At 49.8% G+C, this 11,675-nt stretch overlaps 1 long non-coding RNA gene across 1 annotated transcript; it reads left to right on the top strand.

Annotated features, from left to right (window-relative positions):
• The first annotated feature begins 612 nt into the window (after nt 1-612).
• Nucleotides 613-1,585, top strand: LOC134479815 (uncharacterized). Its single transcript, XR_015625079.1, has 2 exons — nt 613-721; nt 834-1,585. It is a non-coding gene; the product is annotated as an uncharacterized LOC134479815 (long non-coding RNA).
• Nucleotides 1,586-11,675: the final 10,090 nt, after the last annotated feature.

Raw genomic sequence — 11,675 nt, forward strand, 5'->3', positions numbered from 1 at the left:
CAGGATCCCTCTCTGCCTAACGAGGGTCTTCTTTGATGACTGAGGGTGGTGACTGTTCTTATCCATGGGTACAAGGATAAGAGCTACAATATAGTTAAGAATTGTGGGGGTTGGGGATTTAGCTCAGTGGTAGAACGCTTGCCTAGAAAGCACAAGGCCCTGGGTTCGTTCGGTCCTCAGCTCCAAAAGAAAAAAAAAAAAAAGAATTGTGTTGGTCTGCCCTAAGGGTGGCAGTTGCTTCCAAGGTCCAGGACCTGACTGGCCCTAGGAAGCTGGCCAGGCTTCCAGTACCAGGCCTGGTTTTCCTTCTGTTGAGTGGGCAATTAGACAGCTGTTGGTGATAAGTTATTTCTCCACCACTGAAATGAGCCAATTCAAACCAGATTAAAATATGGTATATGGGGGTTGGGGATTTGGCTCAGTGGTAGAGCGCTTGCCTAGGAAGCGCAAGGTCCTGGGTTCGGTCCCCAGCCCCCCCCCAAAAAAAAACAAACAAAAAAATGGTATATGAATGCAGGTTTATTGGGAAACCATTCTCGGGTGGACAGAGAGAGTGAGAGAAGGAAGGGGCAGAGAGATGAAAATGTCCAGATTATGTAGGGAGGAGCCTCTGAGGGAAGGGCAGCCCAGCCCCTGGGCTGGAAAGTTCAGCGTTGGGGGCAGAGTACACCGGGCAAAGACTGAGGGATGCTGGGAGCATCTGGAGGCCAGGTCTGCTTTGGTATGTAAGTGTGCACCTCACCTTCTTGTCCCAGGTCTGAAACCCAACAGGAGGTTGCCACAGAGAGACAGCTGTGCCTCGGTGGTCACCGTCATGGTCATACGTGTCTCAGCCCACAGGGGCTGTTTGAACTGCCTCCTTCACTCGCTTGTCAGCTGATGTAGTATTTCCTTGACCCGTGGAACCTTGACGGCAGGAAGGAAGCCTCTGGGACGATCAACTTCCGGTGGTCCTAAATGTGCCTTCAGCAAGACGGATTTACCTTCAACCTGACCCCCGGAGTCAGAAAGGCAAAGCCCAGCAACAAAACCTGCTGGAGGCGGTGGGAAGAACTCCCATTCACGGTTGGTGGGGCTGCAAAGAGCGGAAGCTACCACAGAAACCCGCGGGTTGAATTCCCAAAACCTAAGACGAAGTCTCCGGAGTGAGTCAACTATACCGCTTCTTGGCATGAGTCCAGAGGCCTCCGACTCCACAGAGACCAGCTCAGTCTTCGTCTTTACTGCGCTACACGTAGAAGAGCTAAGAAATGGAGCCGGTTTCAGACCCCCGGACTAGGGGCTGAGGTGCCTACTACCGCCAAAGAAGACCTGACCTCCAGGTTTTCCCAGGATCCCTCAGTCTCTGCCTGGCATACCCTGCCCCCGACCCTGAACTTTCCAGCCCCGAGGCTGGCCTGCCCTCCCCCCAGAGGCTCCTCCCTATATAAATTCAGATATTTTGCTCTCTTTCTCTTCTCTCTGACTTTTCCTCTCCCTCCCCCACCCCTCCCTCCCCTTTCCCATGGCAACTGCACTCGGGGGGGGGGGGGCAGTGAATTCACCTGCAAGCTTCCCAATAAACCTGCCTTGAATACGTTTCTAATCCGCGGTGAATTGGCTCATTTCACTGGCAGAGGAGAAATACACCAGAAACAACCCAAACTTCAACCGACGAACAGGCACTGAAAATATCGTCTGTGGACACTGTAGGGTATTATGTACTTATCCGGAAAAACAATCACGAAACTTGCAAGTTCAGTGGCTGGAATTCCAAAGGACAGCACTGAGCGCAGGAGCCCAGACCCAGAAAGACAAACATCCAACGTTCTCTCTTATTGGAGGCTCAAAGGGTCACATCTTCAGACGTGGGGGTGGGGGGAATGTAGATTGTAGTAAGTACAGAAGCCGGGAAAGTGTAAGAGGGACCGCGGGGTGGGGGAGGGGTTTGGGGTGAGAATAGTAGGGTTCTGATGATCTAATGTGGGAAACAAAATGAGGAGGAGAGGGCTCCACTTAGGAAGGGCGGAGGGAGGCCATTGCGGAGGGAGGAGGGACAGATAACCCCAAGGTTGTTGATTACAGCCTCGACAAATCACACTATCTTATACTCGCCTACAATTACACACAATATATACATACTCACTTTAAACCCCCTAGGCTGACAGTGTTCCGGACAAGAACCATAGGCTAAACACCCCAGGATTGGGCACAGACGTGGCCTTCCCAGTAGCCAGTCTTGGTAGTCCAAGTGACTCTGAAACAACATGAGCTACTGCTGTTGCCTCTTGGCTTTGAGCAGATCTAGATGGGGCTGACCCATGGGCAGTGAGCTCTGGCTGCTCCTCCGGGGGACCCAGGTGCACAGCCATACACGCAGGGAGGACACCCAAGCACATGAAAATAGAAATATTAAAGAGAGATAATCCTGCCTGCTCCCCCAACTTCCCCGTGGTTCCAATAGGTTCCCAGACTTTATCCTGGAGAATTCTAGAATCAGACAGACCCACATGGCTTCCCTTGCTGCTGTGTTTTCTGAGCGGCTTTCTATCCAGATAAAATAGTTCCCTGCTACAAAAACAAGCAAGGTGTGGCATCATCCTATCATCTGCAAACCTGGGCCCCTAAGATGTTTTCTTTCTTTCTCTACCCACCCCCCATGGATTCCAGACAGTTTGTGGAATTCAGAGATGCATCAGGAAGGGGATACAGTAAAACTGTATTTTAGTTTTCAATCCTGGGGATTCCATACTGGGGCCTCACCATCCAGGCAGGCTCTCAACCTTATTATATTTTTTTATTTGGGAAAGAGGGTTTGGGACAGGGTCTCATGTAGCCAAGGACAGCCCTGAATGCTTGATTTCCCCACCCCCACCTCCTGGATGCTGACATGATAGTTGTGTACCAACAATGTTTTGAGACAATCAAGATCTCATGTAGCCCAGTCATCATTAAAATTGCCACAATCCTCTTGCTCCAGCTTCCCAAGTACTGAGATGACAACGAAGACCCACCCGGGTTGCAGAAATACACTACACACACACACACACACACACACACACACACCCCTCGTTGTTTTTCAAACTACCTGAGAAATTTTTTGTCCCTTGCTCTCCGCAGAGCTTTCCTTGAAGGAAAAACACTAACGGGTACTCCAAGTCCAGAGCTGCCAAGCCTTAAGAAACAAAGGTTTCTGGGGACCGGGGGATCCGGAATCTGTTCTCTGTTATCCCCGCCTCCCTTGTTTCTTTCCTTTTTTTTTTCCCTCCCCTAATTTGCAGCCATCCGAGCAGGGCCATAAAACAAGAGTAATGGTGGAAGGCTGGGCTAGGGTGGGCAGAGATGGGGTAGGGGTTTGTTGGGGTCATGGTGACCTCTGTCCCTGCAAGTCCCAGGCCCAAATTCTCCGGCGGCAGGGAGGAGCCACGCCCGCATTCCTCTCATTCTCCTCCCTCCAAACATTGTTTATTTGTTTGTTTTAAATTAGACTCAGCCAGGAATTCCTTTCTCTGTCTGGACTTGGAAGGAGCTTGGGGGATGGGGTGTGAAGGGTTAGACTACCACTACAGCCCAGGCATGGGCACAGACGTTCCACAGCAAAAAAGTCCCTCCCACTTCCTCAGACTTCCACAGCGGGTGATTTTTCTTCCACTCCTCTATTTATTATCATAAGCCCCGGGATTCATACTTACTAGTGTGGAGCTGAGGCCTGACTCGGCTCCCAGCCCCTCACTGGGGGGACTCTAGGCGGAGCTCCACCATGACCACGCCCCCAGACCCTTACTTGGGGATTCTGGGTGGAGCTCCACCCTGGTCACGCCCCCAGGACCTGACCTGGGGGATTCTAGGCAGGGGCTCCACCCCTAAGCACTCTGAGCACTCGCCGTGCTCCTAATTGGAGGACTCTAGGCAGGGTCCTTAGAATCCTTGGTCACACCTCCAGCTTTTCACTCTGGGGTTCTAGGCAGGGGCTATACCACCAGGAAGCAGCAAGGTAGGAAGAAGTGATTCCTGCCACTTACAGGCTGGGCTGGAACCCAGTAGCCCTGCTCCCCTTTACACTCCTCCTCTCTACACCCCACACCGCAACGAGTCTGCTTGTTGAACCACGGAAGAAATTCCAGCAAGTCTAAGCAACTCAGGTGCACGTTACTGCCCCCGAGGGCTGGAAAAACCAGCTGGGGATGTGTGTGGCCCGATTTTCTGGGTATGGAGGTTTGGATGTGATAGCCCATGTGTCTCTGTCGCTGCCCTAATGGCTCCGTAGGCATTTTAGCCTTGAAGAACTACAGGGCAGGGAAGGACTATGAAGGGTGCCTGCTACCTGCATTTGTTTTCGTCTTTTCGAACATGGCCTCTTGTAGCCAAGGCTAGCTCAAACTGGACCTATAGCTAAAGATGACCTAATCCTTCTGCCTCTATTTCCCAATTGCTGAGATGAAGTCACGTGCTACCAAGCTCTGTTTGTGTAGTGCTGGAGATGGAACCCAGTGGGTCACTCCTGGTAGTCAAGCCCTATGCCTAGTGTCAGATCTCTGAATCAGAAGAGTCAGGCGGAAGCACCAGGAATTGGAGGCCGAACTGGGCTACACAGTGAAAGCTTGACTCAAAAGACCGGAGATGGGGAGGGGGAGAGGTTAGGGGGTTGTTGGCCTGGAAACCGGGAAAGGGAATAACAATCGAAATGTAAATAAGAAATACTCAAGTTAATAAAGATGAAAAAAAATTAAAAAAAAAAAAAAGATTGGAGATCACATCATCACCAAGGAAAAAACTAAAAGGAAGCGTAACTTCATGTCATGTTTTTCTTTCTTTCTTTAAAATTCTATTTATTTACTTATTTAAATTTTTATTTATTTTTATTTGTTTGGTGTTTTGCCTTCATGTGTGCTTGTGTCCTGTGTGTGTGTCTAGTGTCTGTGGAGGTCAGAAGGTCAGACCCTCTGGAACTGGAATGGAGAGCTGCTATTTGGGTGTTGGAAATCAAACTGAGTCCCCTGGAAAAGCAGTCAGAGTCCGTAACCCACCAGACATTTCTCTATTCCCTGTTTTCGTATTTGTTTGTTCGTTTGTTTGTTTATGATCTGGATAGGTTTTCTCTGTGTAGCCTGGCTGTGCTGGGATTTGCTCTGTAGAGTAGGCTGGTCTCAAGCTCACACAGGTCCACCTGCTCTGCTGGGTTAAATTCACATAGCGCCACCTCCCAGCCTGTTTGTTTTCTCTTTATGTAGCCCTGGCTGCTTTATGGAATGCTGGCCTGGCATTTGGTAGGCAGGGAAGGCTGGCCTCAAACTCACCGAGATCCACTGCCTCTGCCTCCTGAGTGGACTGGCAATGATTTTCTTTTGTTCCTGAGACTGAAAGTAATATACCCCAGGCTGACCTCGAACTCACAACAATCCTCCTGCCTCAGCCTCCTGAATCCCGGGTTGAGAGTTATTCACCTGCCACGCCCACCCCAAAGCACACAATACTGGAAGGGAACTCATTCAAGCTCCGAGCACCCTGTGTAGACCACCCCACTGCATTCACTACACACTGCTCAGAAATGACCTCAGAGGACCTGGGATCCCAGGCCTAAGGCTATTACACTGAGGCCATTGGGATAGCAGCCTTAGCCAGGCAAGGCCCCGGCTTGCCGAGGCTGCCCAGCAGAATGGACAGCATAGAGACAGCTATTTCCTGGCAGGAAAGGGGACTTGGGGACTTGCAATTATGGGTTTCATGCCAGACCAGCAGACTTCCTCAGAAAGGTCCAAATATGGCTCAGGGGCTGAATCTTTCAGAATCATCCTGACCATGTGGTCACTAAAGCGAGGACAATGGTACAGACATCAGGGGTCTAATTTTGGCTCCATTGCTGCTGTGTCACAGGCATCTGAGTAGACTCTTCTTCAGGGGATGGAAGTGGATTGTCTGTGTGGAGAAGTGGATCCCGCGGTCGGTGGCCAGTTCCCACCTACCACTCACTTGCTCGAATTTGCATATGCAATTTATTTCTTTTCTTTTTTTTAAAAAAAGATTTATTTATTTACTTATTGTATACAAGTACACTGTAGCTGTCTTCAGACACACCAGAAGAGGGCATCAGATCCCATCACAGATGGTTGTGAGCCACCATGTGGTTGCTGGGAATTGAACTCAGGACCTCTGGAAGAGCAGTCAGTGCTCCTAACCGCTGAGCAATCTCCCCAGCCCTGCAATTTATTTCTAATTAAAACATTTACTATTTTATTTAAAACAAGTTGCAAATGGCACTCGGGAAGGAGACACTTGGTGGAGCATGATGGACAGAGAACTCAGGTGCAAAAATCTACAAAACCTTCCACAAAATCAATGGTGTAACTGTTCCCAGAGAGAAGGGGGCAGAGGCCCTGCCCATCACATGGCAGCCTCCGCTCTGAGGAGGAAGGGATAGAGTGGGACCATCCCGGGCTATGAAGTTAGTTTAAAGCCAGCTTGGCTTATTGTCTGTGAGACCCTGTCTCAAAATAAAAACTGTTGATGACCCAGAGCAAAGGGCTGTTGGAGCCATGATTTCCTTTTGGTCTGGATTTTCTACAACTTTAAAGAAAGCCTGGTCCTTACAAGGGGTGATCCCCAAACCCATAATACTGATCCCCAAACCCACAATACTGTGGAAACCTGAAAGTCTCCCACCCTGTAGAGGATCCAGACACGAAGCACAGACCCTCCCAGATTCAAATAGTACCACCATGACAGGCATGTGGGAAGAAGGCTCAGGCAGCAGAAGAGAGGAAGATAAGGGGGACTCCAGGACGAGGCTCTGGGCTATTGTGAGAATTTATTTATTTGTTTATTTTCTTTTTTTTTCGGAGCTGGGGACCGAACCCAGGGCCTTGCGCTCGCTAGGCAAGCGCTCTACCGCTGAGCTAAATCCCCAACCCCGTGAGAATTTATTATTTCAATCTTTAAATTTGTTATTTATTTGTGTTTTATTGCATGAGTGTTTGCCTGCATGTACAGTTGTGTGTCATTTGTGTGTAGTTCCCACAGAGGCCAGAAGAGGGCGCTAGAGCACAGGAACTAAAGGTATACTTAAGGTTGTGCACTGTTGTGTAGATGCTGGGAATTGAACTTGGGTCCCCTTTAAGAGCAATATGTTCTCATAACATCTGAGCCACTATGGGGAGGATTTAGCTTTGACATTCATAAGGTGGGAGCCAAGAAGTTAAGAGAGGAGGGTTGTCACATATCGCTGTAGGGTGCTCTTCCACTGCTTGGAACACATAGGCGGAAACCAGAAAGACCTGGGGACCATGAGAGAAGGAAGAGAGATGCAGGGCATGGTGAGAAGGATGGTGGAGATGGTGGGGGACAATGAGGGATGGTGGGGGACGATGGGGGGTGGTGAGGGATGGTGGAGAATTACTTAATGTCCCTTCTTCAGCCCCACATTTTTTGTTGTTGGTAAAGTTGTCAGTTTGGGTTCCTCTGTCACAGAAACCCATTCGGGCAAATCAAAAGCGTCAGAATGTAATTAACTGTCTTTGGAATATTTGTTTAGAAACTTTAAAACTTGTTTTGTTTCATTCTACAGATGGGTCCCAGGCCAACCAGACCAGCCTCTAACTTTCCTTTTACCTGTGGATGACGGAGAACTCCTTACCCTCCGGCCTCCTATACCCCACATGTCTGAGCGCATGGCCCACGAGGAGTGGCACTATTAAGAAGTGTGGCCTTGGGGCTGGGGATTTAGCTCAGTTGTAGAGCGCTTGCCTAGGAAGCGCAAGGCCCTGGGGTCGGTCCCCAGCTCCGGAAAAAAAAGAACCAAAAAAAAAAAAAAAAAAAAAAAAAAAAGAAGTGTGGCCTTGTTAGAGTAGGTGTGTCACTGTGGGGTGGGCTTTGAGGTCTCTTAATGCCCAACCATTGCCCAGTGCAGAAGAGACCCTCCTCCTGGCTGCTTCAGGAGCAGACCTGTTCAGCTGCCTTCCGATCGAGATGGAGAACTCCCAGCTCCTGTGTGAAAGAAAGGCTGATATAGCTTCTGGTGACAGGTATGGAGTCTAGCTCTCCTCCACACTAGAAGGGAGCTCAACTCACTGAGCTTCACCCCTTCACATGTGTAGTCCATCTGTCTGTCTGTCTGTCTGTCTGTATGCATTGAGACAAGGTCTCACTCTGCAGCTGAGATGGCCGTCAGTTCACGTCACTCTTCTAGCCTGTGAGATTTGGCTTTAGAAAGAGACGCCACTATGTCTGACTTAAAATTTTTACAGTTGCTGGGCAGTGGTGGCCCATGGCTTTGACACCAGCATTTGGGAGGCAGAGACAGGTGGTTCTCTGGGTTCCCCGGCACCTGGCTACTCAGAAACCCTGTCTTAATCTCCAAACCAAACAGAGAATGGGTTTTATTCCCAAGAGCCACATGGCAGCTCAAAGGTCTCTGGAGCCGATGCCCTCTCCTGACCCCCTCAGCGCCCCCGCACCAATCACACCCGTGGTGAACAGTCACACACACCAACAAAATACCCATACACATAAAAATATTTAAAAATCTCAAAATAAATAAGATGTAAATTAAAGTCTATGTTTATACCTGCGTCAGAGTTCTTGGATAGTGTACAGGAAGTTGTGGCTTTAATTCACAACATGAGAAAAAGAAAAGTCCAGACCAGCAAAATCCAGGCTGGCACAGTGGCTGGGCAAGCTGGACCTGAGTCTTACCCTCAGAAGCTATAGGGTGTATGGTGCCCCGGCACACGCTTTTAGTCCCAGCACTTGGGGGGCTGAGTCACGAGGATCTCTCAGTTCAAGACCAGCCCGATCTATAGAGTGAGTTCCAGGATAGCCAGGGCTACACAGAGAGACCCTGTCTTTAAAAATGAAAACAGAATAAATATGTCAAGGTGGAAGCAGAGATCCGACTCCACAAAGGTGTCCTCTCCCCTCCACGTCAGCCCGCGGCTCACACCACCCCATAACAAAAAGAAATAAAACTTAATAGAGCCAAACAAATCTACTCATGTACACCCCGCGCACACCCCCTCTCACGTCAGAACATTTAACGCTGCGGGAGACATTGCAGGAAGTCATGGCAGCTTTGTGCGGCGTGGCCGACCTTGCTGCTGTGCCCCCTGCCCCGGGCTGTTCCAGGCAACCGCCTCAGCTGTTCCTCATCCTTGGGGTTTTGGAGAGAAAACCTTTCAGCAGCTACAGTGGGAGCCCTGCTCCCATCCCCACCCCAGCAGGCAGCGCCTTCCCTGCCCAGCGGGGATCGTCTGCCGGTATTTTGTCTCCCTCTGGTGGCGGAGTTCAAATGCTGTTTCTAACTGGGAGGTTTTGGCTCACCCTGCTCCAGAGGGCTGCCGTTAATTCTCTGCTGTGTCCCCCTGTGCAGGAAAACCGCAGCGACACATGCTGGGGGGTGGGGGTGGGGGTGCTAACAGAGTCACTCTTTCAGAGGAAGAAACTGAGGCTGAGCGAAAGAGAAGCGGAGTTGGGACTGTGTCGTGGGCTTGGCCTGAGCTGTCAGGGAAGAAGAGGTGGGATGGCAATTTTCAGCTTAGCCTGAAGCTGCAGTTAACTTCTTGGTATTCCAGAAGTAGTGACGCTCACCTTTAATCCCAGCACTTGGGAGGCAGAGACAGATGGATCTCCGTGAGTGCCAGGGCAGCCTGGGCTACAGAGCAAATTCCAGGAAGGCCAGGACTCTGGTACACAGATAGATCCTGTGGTAGTTGGAATAGGTTTGACCTCCCTCGCACAGACTCAGATGTTTGAATTCATGGCCCATGGGGAGTGGTACTAGTAGGAGGTGTGGCCTTGTTAGAGTAGGTGTGTCAACGTGGGATTGGGCCTTGAGACCGAGCTCTGCCCAGCGCAGAAGAGACCCTCCTCCTGGCTGCCTTCGGAAGCAGTCCCTTTCTGCTGCCTTCAGATCAGGACGTAGAACTCTCCTCTCCTTCTCTGGCATCAATGTCAGCCTGCACACAGATGATAACGGACTGAACCACTAAAACTGTGAGCCAACCTAAATTAAATGTTTGCTTTCATGAGAGTTACCTTGGTCTTCACATGGTGTCTTTTCACAGTGATGGAAACCCTAACTAAGGCAGACCCTGTCTTGAAAGACCAAAACCAACCAACCAATCAAACAAACAAACAAACAAGAACAAACAAGAACCAGTAACTCCCGGTTTTGCTAAGGCCAGTTTGATTTGTTTTGGTTGGGTTATCTTCTTTTAAAAAGACCTTTGGCTGTTCCCACACCCAACTTCAGACCTCAAGAATCCAGTCACTGGGCTGGAGAGATGGCTCAGTGGTTAAGAGCACCCGACTGCTCTTCCAGAGGTCCTGAGTTCAATTCCCAGCAACCACATGGTGGCTCACAACCATCTGTAAAGAGATCCGATGCCCTCTTCTGGTGTGTCTGAAGACAGCTACAGTGTACTTACATATAATAAATGAATAAATCTTAAAAAAAAAAAAAGAATCCAGTCACCGGTTGGCTCTGTGACACTAACAAAATTACACAACCTCACTGATCTCCCAAGTCCGTCTGGGACATACTTCACATGGTGAAGGCTTCACCCAAGGGGCGGAGTTTCCTTAGGCATTAGTGGATTGGTCGATATGATGTGATGTCACACTCACTTTGCACATAATTGGAAGTGAGAAAATACTCCAGTCTCAGCCCCAAGACCTAAGTTTGCACCAGAGGGGACCCAAGGCTGGTTTCCTGTTTGTGCTTGGTCTTCCCAGTGAAACTGGGTTGGGGTTGCCCTGCAGAGCCCTGAGTCTGGGGAGGATGCCTCAGTCATAAGCGTTGACAGCATGGGGGTGGGTGGGTGGGGGCGGCGTGGACTGACAGTCGGACACCTGCTGTGCTGGAGACCTCTCGTGTCTTTGGAAAGTCAGTTATGTCAAATGATGGTTTGCTGGGGCACACGGGTGAAAGTTCACTAAGGCAGTATTTCCTAAAACAGACACAGGAGAAAGGATGCTTTTTGGAACAGACAGGTGAGCTGTGGTTTGGAGCAGACTTTTTTTTTTAATATGGATTTATTTATTTTATATATGTGGGTACACTGTTGCTGTCTTCAGACACCAGAGGAGGGCATCAGATCCCGTTACAGATGGCTGTGAGTCACCATGTGTTCTGGGAATTGAACTCAGGACCTCTGGAAGAGCAGTCAGTGCTCTTAACCGCTGAGCCATCTCTCCAACCCCAAATGAGAGGCTTTTAATGAAACACCAGCCACATGGAGAGCCAACATCACAGTCTTGGCCAAATTGCCTGTGCAGGGGCAACCTGAGTACACGATCTAGGTGGGGCTGTTTTCTTTTTGTGTGTGTACCTGTGTGTGCACATGCATGTTTCTCATGTGTGTGGGTGCACATGTATGTACAGGTACATGTGGAGGCCGGATTTTTTTTTTTTTGACTGCTGGCAACCTTGTCTTCTGAGGCAAGGTTCCTCACTTGAACCCAAGGCTCACAGTTCCGACTAGTGGACCGTGCCAGCTTGCCCGGCTCCTTTGTTCTAAGGTTACAGGTGAGTGGACATGCCCTTCTGGCATTTACACAGGTTCTAGGTATCCACATGTGGGTTCTCACACTTGTGTGGCACGCACTTACGAGAAGGTGACTGTTGATTGACACCCTACAGAAGTCAGGCAGTGGCTTCAGAGTTCCTACCACAGAAGCCCGGCTGTGGCAGAAGGGACCCTTCA

This window comes from Rattus norvegicus, chromosome 7 (genome assembly GCF_021556685.1).
Source record: "Rattus norvegicus strain SHRSP/BbbUtx chromosome 7, alternate assembly SHRSP_T2T, whole genome shotgun sequence".
NCBI classification, from domain to species: domain Eukaryota; kingdom Metazoa; phylum Chordata; class Mammalia; order Rodentia; family Muridae; genus Rattus; species Rattus norvegicus.